At 49.2% G+C, this 14,298-nt stretch overlaps 1 protein-coding gene across 1 annotated transcript in view; it reads right to left on the reverse strand.

Annotated features, from left to right (window-relative positions):
* Window positions 1-13,904, reverse strand: part of LOC126542416 (uncharacterized) — a 98,566-nt gene extending 84,662 nt beyond the window's left edge. Inside the window, exon 1 of the mRNA XM_050189483.2 lies at window positions 12,996-13,904. The gene's annotated coding sequence lies outside the window, so the exon portion shown is untranslated. The remainder of the gene's footprint in view (window positions 1-12,995) is intronic.
* Between the last annotated feature and the right edge of the window lie 394 nt (window positions 13,905-14,298).

Genomic DNA, 14,298 nt, shown 5'->3' on the forward strand with positions numbered 1-14,298 from the left:
TGCGGCTTGCAGCCTCCGGATAGTGCTCCATTCATTTGCTGTCACGAGAGATTACTTTTTGTCGGCTCCGATAAAGAGGCGCCGCAGATACGTCATCTTACGCATGAAAAGGTCCCCGCTATGCGCATGCGCGTTGCGCAAATAGCGAAGCTAGGGGGATTATCGGAAGCAGGGACGGTTCCGTAAATGCGCCGCGACGCTCAACGTTTAGATGCCTTCCCAGGCCCGACCGTATTTTGTTAAAAGAAAGTTACATATCATGCGTTGCGCCAGCTACCTCTTCTCGCGAAGTCAAACAGTACACATATTAAAAGAAAAAGAAATTCAATTACGGTGTTTTACGTGCCAAAACAACTATATGGTTACGACTCACGCCGTATAGTGGGGGACTCCGCATTAATTCTGACCACCTGGGCTTCTTTAACGCGCACCCAATGCACGGATGTATCTTTTTTTTCTTCAAATTTCGGCCCCATCAAAATGCGGCCGTCGCGGCCGGGATTCGAACGCGAAACCTCGGGGCTAACAGTGCAACACCAAAGCCATTACACGCCATCACGGCGGATACAGTACATATCTTACTTAGGCCGTTAAAAGAAGCGAGCAAATAAGCAATAGAGAATGTACGTAAGTATAAAGTATTTACTAAGGTAATTGCAAATAGAATCAGGAACACCTTAGACTTCCGTCAACCAAAGGACCAGGCAGGATTCCGTAAAGGCTACTCAACAATAGATCATATTCACACTATCAATCAGGTGATAGAGAAATGTGCGGAATATAACCAACCACTATATGTAGCTTTCATTGATTATGAGAAAGCGTTTGATTCAGTCGAAACCTCGGCAGTCATGGAGGCATTGCGGAATCAGGGTGTAGACGAGCCGTACGTAAAAATACTGAAAGATATCTATAGCGGCTCCACAGCCACTGTAGTCCTCCATAAAGAAAGCAACAAAATCCCTATAAAGAAAGGCGTCAGGCAGGGAGATACGATCTCTCCAATGCTATTCACAGCATGTTTACAGGAGGTATTCAGAGACCTGGATTGGGAAGAATTGGGGATAAGAGTAAATGGAGAATACCTTAGTAACTTGCGCTTCGCTGATGATATTGCCTTGCTTAGTAACTCATGCAGGGGACCAACTGCAATGCATGCTCACTGACCTGGAGAGGCAGAGCAGAAGGGTGGGACTAAAAATTAATCTGCAGAAAACTAAAGTAATGTTTAACAGTCCCGGAAGGGAACAGCAGTTTACGATAGGTAGCGAGGCACTGGAAGTGGTAAGGGAATACATCTACTTAGGACAGGTAGTGACTGCTGATCCGGATCATGAGAGTGAAATAATCAGAAGAATAAGAATGGGCTGGGGTGCGTTTGGCAGGCATTCTGAGATCATGAACAGCAGGTTGCCATTATCCCTCAAGAGAAAAGTTTATAACAGCTGTGTCTTACCAGTACTCACGTACGGGGCAGAAACCTGGAGGCTTACGAAAAGGGTTCTACTTAAATTGAGGACGACGCAACGGGCTATGGAAAGAAGAATGATAGGTGTAACATTAAGGGATAAGAAAAGAGCAGATTGGGTGAGGGAACAAACGCGCGTTAATGACATCTTAGTTGAAATCAAGAAAAAGAAATGGGCATGGGCAGGACATGTAATGAGGAGGGAAGATAACCGATGGTCATTAAGGGTTACGGACTGGATTCCGAGGGAAGGGAAGCGTAGCAGGGGGCGACAGAAAGTTAGGTGGGCAGATGAGATTAGGAAGTTTGGAGGGTCAACATGGCCACAATTAGCACATGACCGGGGCAATTGGAGAAGTATGGGAGAGGCCTTTGCCCTGCAGTGGGCGTAACCAGGCTGCTGCTGCTGATGATGATGATGAATGTACGTCGGCCGACCGACCATGCAACCGACCGACGAACGAATCTGCTGTCCGGTACTTCGGGGACGCGCCTTCTCCGCAACGCTAATGAACTTGTCCTTCCCAACGGACACTTACGCGAGCTGAAAGACGGCGTTCTTAAGAACCGTTTTACCAAAAGCCGCCCTTCCAAAATTGGCGTCGTTCGTATGCGTGCTTTCCATTTTCCATTTCGTCCATTCTCTGCGGCTTATTGCGAAAGAAAGCTACATAATGCGTGGGAACAAAAGAATAAATAAAGATAAAAAAGAACGCGGCTTGCAAAACACGAATGAATGAATGACAATTGAACGAGGAGCCGCGTACGTCGCATGCAGCCACGAAGCGAATGCGCAATAACTTGGATTCGGCGTCGTCGTGTGTGTGCACATAGCTGCTCGAGAGGGGAGCGCGCTTCCATTTTAGGCGATCGTATCCTCGCCGCTGATGGAGGAGGAAGCGCACACGCCTCGGATGGAGACGCTGCTGCTGCTTGCGCCGCCTCCCACGCGTCGTCGGAGCCGCTGCTGCGCGCATGCGACCCACGTGTACTCACGGCCCTTCGGGACGCGAGTACACGACGCTTTACTAGGTGGTTCCTACGACAAATTCGCCCCTGTGACGTCAAAGAACACCTCGCCGGAAAGGAAGGGTCACTGACTTTTGTGTGCACAGACAGACAGACAGACAGACAGACAGACAGACAGACAGACAGACAGACAGACAGACAGACAGACAGACAGACACGGACGGACACGCTGCAGCTTTGAACCGTGACGCTTACAGGTGTCACCATGCAGTAAAGAAAAATTTATGCGACGTGAATTAACGTTTAATTCATTCTAAGAGTTCGTGGCCTATGAAATGCACCGTGTTACGGCCCTGCCCTTCTACTGAAGCTCGCTTATTCAGAATGCTTCCTCCCACACTGCTCTCGCCATTCAAATATTATTAATAAAGGTGTTTTACTCTCTCTATCTCCGTATACTCTGCATGATGTTGTCTGCTGCAGAATATGCCCGCAGCCTTGCTTGCTGTACATTTATTTTATTCTCTCTCTCTCTCTCTCTGTTTCATATATATATATATATATATATATATATATATATATATATAAACGAGAAGAAAGGGGGCTAACCGAGGGGTTCGATTTTTATTAGTCATATAAGCCAACAAACGTGCGTGCGTGTGTGTGTGTGTGAGAGAGAGAGAGAGAGAGAGAGAGAGAAGAGCCCCACCGTCATCGCCCTTGCATTCCCAATACTGCATTCCGTATCATGCTAGCTACACAACCAAAAGAAAAGCCACACGGCTCCTGCATGCAGCGTTGGTCCACTTTCGCGGGACTGAACAGCCAGCAGTGTGCAAAACGTTTCCGCCACCCGCCAACCGGCGGCCTTTTGTCTTTGGTCACCACCCTATCTCGTGCCATATCGCCATGACAAACGCGCGGAATGACCATATACGTTGCACCGACTAAAAGGAAGCGTATGTATATGTATACACAATGTAGCGCGCACGAACGGCCCGGGGACAGCGGCGGATTCAGCACGCTTCACTTTCTTTTTTTTCCCCCTTTATTTTATTTTCCCCCGCTCTGGGGCGCACACACAGACCAGCCCGTTTGCACGCGTTTTCGTGACGCTCGCTCGCGCGCCGGAACTCTCGGCGCGCTAACGACAGGGGCAGACACATACACACACACACACACACCGCAGAGCGTATACCGCCGCATTCGTTTCTTTCACTGCGTGGCGGCGACAAAACGCGGTCGCGCGGCTGGCGTGCTTCCTCCCTGTACGGCGAAAGGGCCCCCCAGAAGAAACGCAGCCGGCCGCGAGGCGATTTCACGGTGGCCAGTGCGAACGTATATAACGGTTCCTCGACCATCTCTCCCGAGTCAAGCGGCCGCAGCCAGCGGCCGGCGACGGCTACGAATGCCACGCCACTCGCGCACGCACCGACGCGCGCAATGCACCGCATAAACAGCGTTTTCTTTTTTCCTTCTTCGCTTTTTTTTTTTTTCAACCGTATCTGAACGCCGGCACTGGCCTGTCGTGCGACTACGGCCTTGCCTCTTTCACAACACAGAGACACACTGTCTCGGAAAAAGCGCCGCTCGGAGAACAAAACAGAATGCAGCGGAGGGTGAGGGCGGGGACACGGTAGCGGACTGTAAACGGGAAGTGGGAGGGGAGTGTGTGTGGGGGGGGGGTAAGTTGTCTTCCTCTTTTCATTTTGCCCTCTCTCATCCGTTGTCTTCCTTTCTCTCTCCTGGCTTCCTACCCCTTTTCATGCGGAGAAAGAAGCTTTTTGAATAGGCTGCGAACGGTGAGCGCGCGTAGTTCGCGGCAGGCTTGGCTCGCTCTCGGCCGACTATGCAGCTCTGGCTTCGTTCAGACACGGCCAAAACAGATTTTTCTCTGCTCTCGCTGGGAGGAGAAATGTGGACGGCACGCGGATAGCGCGCGTCGTCGGCTATGTGGATACAGCACGGAATGAAACACACAAAAGAGGCGGGACAGGAGGAAATGCCACTAGGGTTGTGTGCGGTGAGGCGAGTAAATCAAGAAATACGTCCGCCCGAAAAAAAGAATATAATAAAAATTATTCCACTCTTGGTGATCGTCGTGCTCATGTGCATTAAGGTAGTACTTCTTTCTCCTTGGCCACGTCTGTCAGCGCTGAATTAAAGCAGGGTGCTTGGGGAGGGGGTTCAAAAGAACAGCAGCCCAACGTCACAACACCAACATTACCTGGGAGAACTTAGTCCATTTGTCCCTAAAGTTAGCTGAATGCACAAGTTGACGATTAGTGTGAAAATATCCGTTAAAACGTGTTTGAACCGGAAACAGAAAAAGAAATATACACGCACATTTAAAGCATTTGTTCAATGACATTCTTGGAATGCCTGCTTACGGCGTTTCTTCTCAGTGATGGCACATATGATAGCGTGTACAGACGTGACCAATGCGTCATTTCCTCCCCCGCTCTACCCCACTTTTCTCGGGCAAGAAAGTTCTATCCAAGCATCAATTTTTCTTCCTGTCTCTGAAAAGAGTCTGGTGAAACTTACCCGTGCGCTATTTAAAAATAAAGACCAGTGTCTGTCATCACACAGAGGACGACATAGAGAGAAAAGTAAGAGGAAAATACATGAAGGTCAATCAGACCAGCGTTCGGTTTGCTACCCTACACAGGTGTGGGCGAACAGACAGCGTGAAAGAGGGAGAGAGGGAGTACGCGCGCAAGCAAGAGGATGCACAGCAGGATGTAGACGGTCATTCAGGCCAGTGCACCTCATGAACTGCAGCAGCGCACGAGTGGTTTTTCTCGAACCAGCGACGGATGTGGCTGAAGTCTGAAAATTTTTTTCTCTGAGAAAGTTCTGGAGTCCAGTCGATTTAACGTGGTTCAGAGGTTACAAGTTATAAAGGACCGGCGCACGACAGGTGCCTTGAAGGATTCATCCCATTAACAAAAGTCAAATGCTGGTGGTCATTATAATATATAAAGTAATGAACGTTTTGTAAACGTCCCTCCCAACAGCGTTAGTGGGTCCAGAAATGTTGCATCGCAGCGGGAGGGGGTAGTTGGACAGCAAAGAAAGCTGAGAGACATGTGAGGCCTTAACTTTCCGACGTCCCGACTCTTTAGTGGCAATTCGCTCTTCATCCTAAATCGACAAGCGAGCAACAACTGAGAACAACATAATTACGGGTATTTAAAAATGACTGTTTCACCTGTACAGTTTACGTATAGCAAGGACACCGACAAACAGTTGGAACATAAACATAAATATCTGATTGACATAGTAGTACTGCGGAAACCCGCAAGGTGGAGAGAAGTAAGAAGAACCCGGGACCACCGCCGGAAAGGCGGTGGTCCCGGGTTCGAGTCGCGGACCAGGACGAATTTTTCTTCAACTGTGCGGCTTTTCTTTCGAGGAACCCGTTTGGGTTTTCTTTGTAGCAATAGCTACGAACGGGTGGATGTCTGATTTTCCATTAATTAATAAAAATCTGAAATCAAAATTAGTGATTATTTACCTTAAGAAACAAAGTTCAGTATCTTCGTGCCTGCTGTGAATGTCACGATCATCTTTACCATTACTATCTGATTTAAGTTCACCTCCACTGAGTCCTTCTTTTAGTTAATGCCAGCTGGATCATCGTGTACCTGTTCTCTATAGTTCGCACTGCAGTGTTTCTATCGGAGACTTGTAGAATATCCTACGAGATACCTACGTGCTATTCAGGATACCTCGAGGCAGTTAAGGGTACCAAGATAAACGATTGGTGGCATTTCAAATACGTATTAGCTGTAGCGCAATTTTTGTTACAGAATTGTAGGAACACGGCAGTGGGCGTCAGACAAGAGGCGTTTTTACGTTGAACCTGAGTTGCCTACAATTAAGCAAATCGGCGCATCCGCGGGCACTAAAAGAGCTGCTGAGCACAAGGCAGTAGTGTTCGCGCCTATCCTAAGGGATCCGAAGTCAGGTCACCGTGCATGGCGTGCAGAATAGATTGAGCGGAGTGTCTCCGGAACCACGAGAAGAAAACGGGCACCCGTAGTGGAGAACCTCTACTTGTAAGAGAGCACATCGCGAGTACAAAAACGATCTGCTGCAGTGGAAGCTCTGGAATCGTTTCTGAATACGTTCTGCAGACTCAGCCGCATCCGCGAGAATAGCTCCAATCTCAGGTCTTTCCACTGGTCGAGGGAGGGAGGGAGGGAGGGAGGGAGATTGGGGGGGGGGGGGGGGGGGTGTCATCAAGCGCCATGTCGCGCACGACAACTCTGTGTGTCGCTCAGTCTGAATGGCGTCCAGAAGGGCAACAACGCGTTCAACGCCTTGTTTATGTCGAGTATGGCCTCTGTGCGCGTCCGATGATTCTCTTTTCCGACGCGAAGTAGATAATTATTTTCTAGGTGCACAGCAGCGAGGGCAGTGACAAAGAAGCTTTTTAATAATCTCCTCGCAGCCAGCGTTGACGCATGTATACAGCTGTTGGCCATTCTACTGCAGGATGAGCATAGTCGTTTCTGAAAAGTATACGCCAAGCCACAGGCGGCTCACTGATTCAGATGCGCGCTAGTGGTGGCGTATAGGCCCCAGCTGACACGCGTAGCGGTATGCACAGATGCGGACGAATATTGTTTCAGTATTTGAGGGTAAAATGCTTTCGCCTTTCAGGTTCTATCCTTGTGCGAGTTGCCCACTATACTGGGAGCAGACGTGAGCATCGTCGCTGTTCAGGAGACCGTTCAAGACATTGTGTCGCAACGACGAAAGCACCGTTAGATATATTCACCGGAACTTGGCGGAAGATCTGTCTGTAAAAGCAATCTATATGCGATATGAAATTACCTGGCTCACCTAACTTGAGTCACTGTTATGGTAAATATACTACGCGACTCATATGTAGTTAGGGGGTATATATAAGCAAGCTCTCTGTTTCTTTTCAAGTGTAATTCACTTTGTTTAACCGCGATTGGTAACCTTATTCGCTATATCACCCGTAGGCGACTTGTTTCACTCGCTTCCAAGTCTCCACCCTCCGGCACATTTTACCACTACAACATTTTTTCCCCTACTAATATGAGCAAGAAAGCGTACGCCGATCTGCCTGAGAAGGGTGTGCTTGTTTTAGAACTGCGGCGTTATATAAGAAGAACTAAAAGTTAAATTCTTAGGTTTAACGTACCGAAACTGAATAAATAATAAATAAAGAAAGTATGAAGGAAGAAAGAAAGAAAGAAAGAAACTGGGTGGTGGTACATTAGGGATCACATACTGGACGGTGGACGGCCACAGAGTTTTGACCACCTGGGAATATTTAACGTTCATTTAAATACAAGAGCCCTGTTGCATTTCGCCTCCATCGAAATACGCGGCTGGGAAAGAGCCACCGCGGTGGTTACACTTTGCAGCGACGACTGGTCGCGCGTTGCACAGTATACGCGACCACGACGTGGCTTCCAGCTGTACGCGCAGCCAACCTCCCATCTATCTTCCCAGACGCGAGGGCTTCCGATACCGACAGGAGCTGCTGCGCTTGTGCAACATCGAGTCGCGCATCTCTGCTGAGCGGTCGCCAAGAAGCCTCTCCATTAGCTCATCCTGACGCCTCTCGTGGGCACCGCTGACCGGTTTAGCCTCGCGTGGAAAAAGAAAATAATGAAGCTGCCATCGGGGCTTATCCTGGACGCTTTCAGCTGACCGCTGCAGACGCCTATCGACGCGGCCCCAGCGCGAGCTGCATGCTTAACGAAGCGACCATGGCGATCTTGATCGTACAGGCAAAACAACAATGGAGAGCCGCATTCGCTATCTGAGAACAAGTCAGAAGAGAAGAGTCGGTCGGCGTGCATAATTAAAGGAAGCGGGTCGGCAAAGAAATAAAAGCTCGTTGCAGTTCTTCCACGTGGTCTTCTTTCGGAGACCTTCGTTGAATAACAAGCCGTTAACGCTCGACACACCTCGCGTCTCACGATTTTTCTCGTGCTTCAATGTAAAGCTGGATTTGCAGCGAGAAAGAAAGAAAAAAAAAGTATTGCCTGAAATTGCTATGTGGCATAGCAATTAAGTGGGCCTGCATTTAACGAATCGTATGCACTGCAGCGTCCCTGCAGCTCTGACATCCTGTTTTATATCGAGACGCTTATGGAATGACAAGCTACTTCACTTCGCTAGCTTTTAAAGCCTCAATATAGGTAGGTCACTGTGAATATGGGCCACTAGAGAGCCAAGGTGCCTTTCCGTATCCGTATGCCGTACGGAATAGAAATCTATTCGATTTGCATTACACCGAAACTCGTGCATTTCACAGTGCAGTACGCTTATTTTTTTTTTCTCATCTCGTCTTTTCAAACAGCCCTTCTCCTCTTTGGGTGGGTCCCAAGTTGAAACGTGTCTCTCTCTTTCTTACTGTTCCTGCATCGTGAAGTGACCGTGAAAGGAGCCGCTAAATTTAGAATCCCCCTTTGACGTACCAGGTATTGAAGAGATTAAACAAATATCCACAGAAGGTCGCGTCTTAGCAAGATAAGCTTCGCCTGAGCGCATTAGCGAACTATTGCCGACGCATCGCGCAGTTTAATTCACGCATATTCAGACATATTCAGGCACCCGAATGTGAAGCTCCTTGAATCAATTCTTTGTATAATGCTCACTCTCTCCGTGTAGGTTCGCATTCCAGCTTCAAAGTAAACGAATGTGCGTGCTACCTCGTTGCTGGTCTTTTGCACAAAATAGTGTCTAAACGTGCAAACCATACTTTTTTTATTGACACGCGTCTGCCTTCACTACTCATTCGTCTCTTCAGCTGGGCCGCGTTCCTCCAACACCTCACAATAGTCCTATGAGCAGAGCTATCGAGAAGCGATCGCAATGGCAATTACACTAAACGCAATCTGAAACTGCTTATCCCGAATTTTCATAGACGCACGCTCCGTAAAGAAAAGAAAATGCTTCGTAATTCCTGTTAAAAAGGTTAGCAAGTATATATGTACATATCACCTACGTTTGCTGTTCAACGAGAAGACAAATAGAGGGTCTTGATTCTTGTTAGTCACAACCAGATGAAGTTATTAACATTTGTTAGCAAAGCTTGCAAAAAAGGCTGAGAATACTAAGCAAGAGAATAAGCGAGAGGAGATAGAGAGTAAAAAGCTTCTAGTTCTTGTAACTATAGCTTTATAAGCTCTTAATTATAACGGAAACACCAGCCATTAAAACTGGTGTGCTCACAAAGCATAAACGTCGAACGTAATTAAACCTATACGCTCACCGAAATCTAACGAAAACAGCGTTACACAGATGACAGAAAGTCACACATATGCATAGAAACTGCGTAGAAAGCTCGTAACGTAACAGTTACTAAATAAATTTAAGAGGACGAGCCTGTCAACTTATGTGATAGCATACCATCTTTCTTCGCAAGTGTCTTCGAAGCTTGTTATGTCACTTTTTTTTTCATTGCAATGCCTGTCCAGGAAGTTTAGAATGCACAGCACTGGTAGGCGGGATTTGAGACGCAGACAAGGACTGTAAATCGCATTCTCTGAAACATACTATAGCTGTTCAGGGTACGGAGTGCGCGAAACCTCTGGCAGTGAATGCAATATTTCGACTTAAAGACATTATGTTGTCTCCTTTCTATTATTATTATTATTATTATTATTATTGATATTAGTAGTAGTAGTAGTAGTAGTAGTAGTAATTGTTGTTTGCGGTGGTGGTGTTATTTGTTGTATACAAGCAGTACTTTGCCTTACACAAATAAATTAATTAGGCAATCGAAGTTTTCATTTTCGCAGCGAACTATTATTCATAGGCACGTGCTGGATGTACGGGCGTTCGTAGCGCCGCCCAAACTCGACGGTAGCTTTTACAGAAAAGACCCACACATCGCCCTCCTTCACAAGAACACGGCGTCTCGTTCTGGCCGCCCTTGTCATATATGCGTTCGGCCAAACTGGAACGACTGCCAATCAGCGTTCGCTAAATAGAAAACATAACGTTCGTGGATAAGTTCTATACGAACTCGCTGCCGTCTGCTGCCCGATAGGGCCGCCGTCTGCTTGGTAAAGATTATCCGGCTCCGTATAAGCGACATGCTCGGTGCCCTTGTGGCGAACGCGTGGGACGGCGAGGCCCCGCGCATACGCCGCCGTCGCGCTTTCCCCCCACACACGCCAGCTTCGCGGCGGGGTGCGCCCTCGGCCAGAGCGCGGCCATCTGCGAGATCAACCCTGAAAATCGCGCGACCTTGACACGCGGTGACGGGCAGGCGCGGTCCGAAGGGAGCTGCTGAGGGCAAACAAAAATTTGCATGCGCATATGAGCTTGGTGTAGTCCACGGCGAGCCGTGCGTCTCGAGCCGTCAGTTTGCCTTCCCCGGCCGACTCCGTCGGGCCTGAACAGATCTGTGCCTATTTCTGGCATAATTTCTTTTCGCTTAGTGCAACGTGACGAGTTCACTTCTAAGTGGCCGTCAACTCGTGCAGTTTGTTCAGATGAAAGTATACGTACAGGTTTGTCGGGTTGTATACACTCTTTCTATACAAGAGCTTCCGTACTGAGTGCAGAAATGTATTAGGGGGCCGTTCTTGTGAATGTCATACTGTACGCCTGCGTGCAGTGTGTGCACGATCGCCTCACGACTAAGCAGGCGACAGCGTTAGTCAACGGTATGCTTGGTGAGTCGGCTATTAAGTGCACATTGTCTCCTTACGGCGACACTGCTCTTAAAAACCTTGCGCGCGCCTAGGACACGCCTTCAACGTGCACCGACAGTGCGCCCCCTACATACATGTACAAGTGCGAATTTTACACGCCGCAATGGCTCAGAGGCTATGGCGTTCGTGTTGGTTTAAGGTTCGATCCCGACTGCGGCCGCCGAATTTCGGTGGGGGAGTTATGAAAAAAAAAAAAAAAACGTTCGTGTACGTGGATTTAGGTGTACGATAAGGAAACCCAGCTAGCATATAATTAATCCGAGGTCCCCCAATTAACTGCGGAGTGATCGTGGTTTTCGCATGTAAAACCACTGAATGCTTAAATGCGAGGCTCAAGAGTCACGCTTTAGGTGGTCCTTATAGACGCAAACAATTATACACCACGTCCAGTGGGTCTTCACAAGAAGCCATTTAGCAGGTACAATATCACAAGTGAGCGAACGAGGACGATCGCAGTATGGTAAATATGTCGCAAACCACACAGAAACTCCACATCAACGCCTAACGTATAGGCAAGCGCTAAGCGGAACCGTAAATCTGATATTGTTTTTGCGTAGCACTACTGCAGGGAACTCGCACAACTCGTGCAGCATGTACAGGCGCAGCCCTCGAGTATATTATGGATGTCGACAGGTAACGTGCGTACACTCATTTCTACCAGCCAGGATAAAGTGTGCTATTAGATCATGCGAGCTGTTTGCAAGCGATCAGTGAATATCTTCGTATACGTCACAGAAAGTTCCGTTAGGCAAGCCAACATGCACACCATGGCAAATCGCAGAAAATGATGACATTTCTGATAGCTTTCGAATCGTCTGAAAGTCGTCAAACATTTTTTATACAGCAAGCTCCTTCCAAACTCCCTTCGAGTTTTCAAAAGTGCAGGGAAGTGACAGAACACGGATTGATTTTTCTTTTTTTTTTTCATCTGGTCTGACGGATGCTTTAGCATTGCATTTCAAGATGCATCCGAATCGGTGACCACTGTCTAGGCAAGAGTACGTAAAACTTCGCCATTTCAGCGTGCAAAGAAGACCATGGCTGACGGCCGGTGGTAATGGAGATGTCGCGCGCGCTCAAAAGCGGATGCGTGCATGGCGGCAAAGCAGACGCGCCTTCGAAAAGAAGATGTGGTTATTTTTTTGACCGTCTGGAACCGTCACAATATACATGTCAAGGTTCGTGAGCTATGAAAGATGGCTGTTCGAAGCACGACCTCATTCAGGAGCGGGGGGTTTGACGTTGTCGTGGCTCCACCCTCAAGTTTATCTTGTCCAGTTCGTGAAGAACGCGACTTCTAGCCCCACATCGAAACGTTAAAAACTAGAATAGCAAAAGAATTTTAATCTGCACGGGCCGCAGTATATGCTCAGGTATCCAAGCTAAGCATTCATGTATTATAGTGTGCTTCCGTACTGTTCTGCAGTTTCTTCTCCTCTGAGAGGAAAAAAAAAAGTGTCATTTCTTCTAAATACACCGTATGTCAAACTATGGCTGAGTACAATGTGACTGAAGGCGAAGCGGCATAGTGAAGTAAAGAAAGTTATCATTTTAATAACTATAATCGTTTTCGCTCTAACAAGCTGACACCCATCAAAGCAAATACTACATCCACCTATGAGCACAGGTGTCGAGTTGGCAGGAAGCCTGTTGAGGTAATCGAGCCACGCGGGTGGCTAAATAAGAAATATGCTGCACAGCAGCAGCAGCAACGAAGGCGATTGGTATAAGGACCCAGCTGACAAATCCCGTTTGAGAGCTCTTGCTGTCATTAAAACAGCGCGCTGATCCCAATCTGGCCGGTCCCGGCACATTCCCGCCGATGAAGATTTCCCACCTACCGGTCTACGAGGCAGGGTCTAGCCTCATGCGTCGCCTCCGGGCAGCTGTTCGTAGCTGGTACAAGCAGAGCTTCCTCCCCTTCTTCGCCGAGTACCGTTGGGTAATCAATCCGGGAAAGAAGAACCAGATCCTCGGTCGTCAGTCACACGTCACTCCACCAAGCACGCTTGCGTGTAAAAGCGGTGGGTGGTCCACACCGCAAAACGAGTGAGCACGAGCACACACAATTCCGCCACCCCTTCGGCGACAGGTGCTTCTGCAGCTGAACCGCACGGCAACGTTTTCCGGGAGACCACAGGAAAGATACACTGCGGCGGCGGTGGTTTGCAGGAGTCCCGGGGAGTTTAAAAGTGACGCGGGTGGGTGTGTACACCAAGTTGCTATCGATGCCAAAAGCCGATTCAGATGCCGCTGGTATGACGAGCGAACCGACGGTCCGGGTTCCAGAATCCCACAGGCACGGGACCACGGAGAGTCTAGCACCGGAGGCCCGGAGATTTCGGGAGTGTGCGTGACGCGCGGGTGGCCGGCTCTCGAGTGTAGCCTACACACGCTCTATCGGCTGGCCGCGGCGGCAACAGGTGCTCGGCTCGCCGCGATGCTCGTCGTTGTCGTCTTCGTCTTCGTCGTGGTCGGGGCGCGGGCGCGTAGCAGAAAAGGCGGCTGCCGACTGCTGTACGCGCCCCTCGGCTTCCGCCGCCGACGACGACTGCTTGCGGAGGCGTACAGCGCGCGCGCGCTCAACGCACGCACACGCACGCACACCACCGCCGACTACGAAACGGCGCGTGGGTCGTCGGCGAGGGCAACCGGTTTGCCGCCGCGCACAGGTATCCTCCGCCACCACCACGCACGGCTCGCTTGCGCGGGACGTTCGCAGTTGCGTTTACGGGCGAGCACATGCGATCCGCCGCCGCTAACGCACGCGCAAACGCCGGCTGGTGTTGCGTTTCGCGGCCGCTACACCGACACGTCGTGGCGGCGCTCCCTGGTGCTCGCGAGGCGCACCACGTCAGACCGCGTATGTCCGTCCAGGTTGCGCGGACCGTTCGAAAACCAGGTAGACCATGCAGGACTCACTTGAACACACAAAGAGTAGGTGTTCGGGCTCCAGAGCTCATTGTGTGTGTGTGTGAGAGAGAAAGCAAGGAGAGAAAAGGCAGGGAGGTCAACCAACCAGACGAGCGTCCGGTTTGCTACCCTACACTGGGGGTAAGAGAAAGGGGAATAGAAAGGTGGAAAGAGGTAGAGTGAGCACTAAGTGCACGTGGGATGATGCAGAGAGACACTATAAGTGGTCTC

This window comes from Dermacentor andersoni, chromosome 3, assembly GCF_023375885.2.
Source record: "Dermacentor andersoni chromosome 3, qqDerAnde1_hic_scaffold, whole genome shotgun sequence".
Taxonomy (NCBI): Eukaryota; Metazoa; Arthropoda; class Arachnida; order Ixodida; family Ixodidae; genus Dermacentor; species Dermacentor andersoni.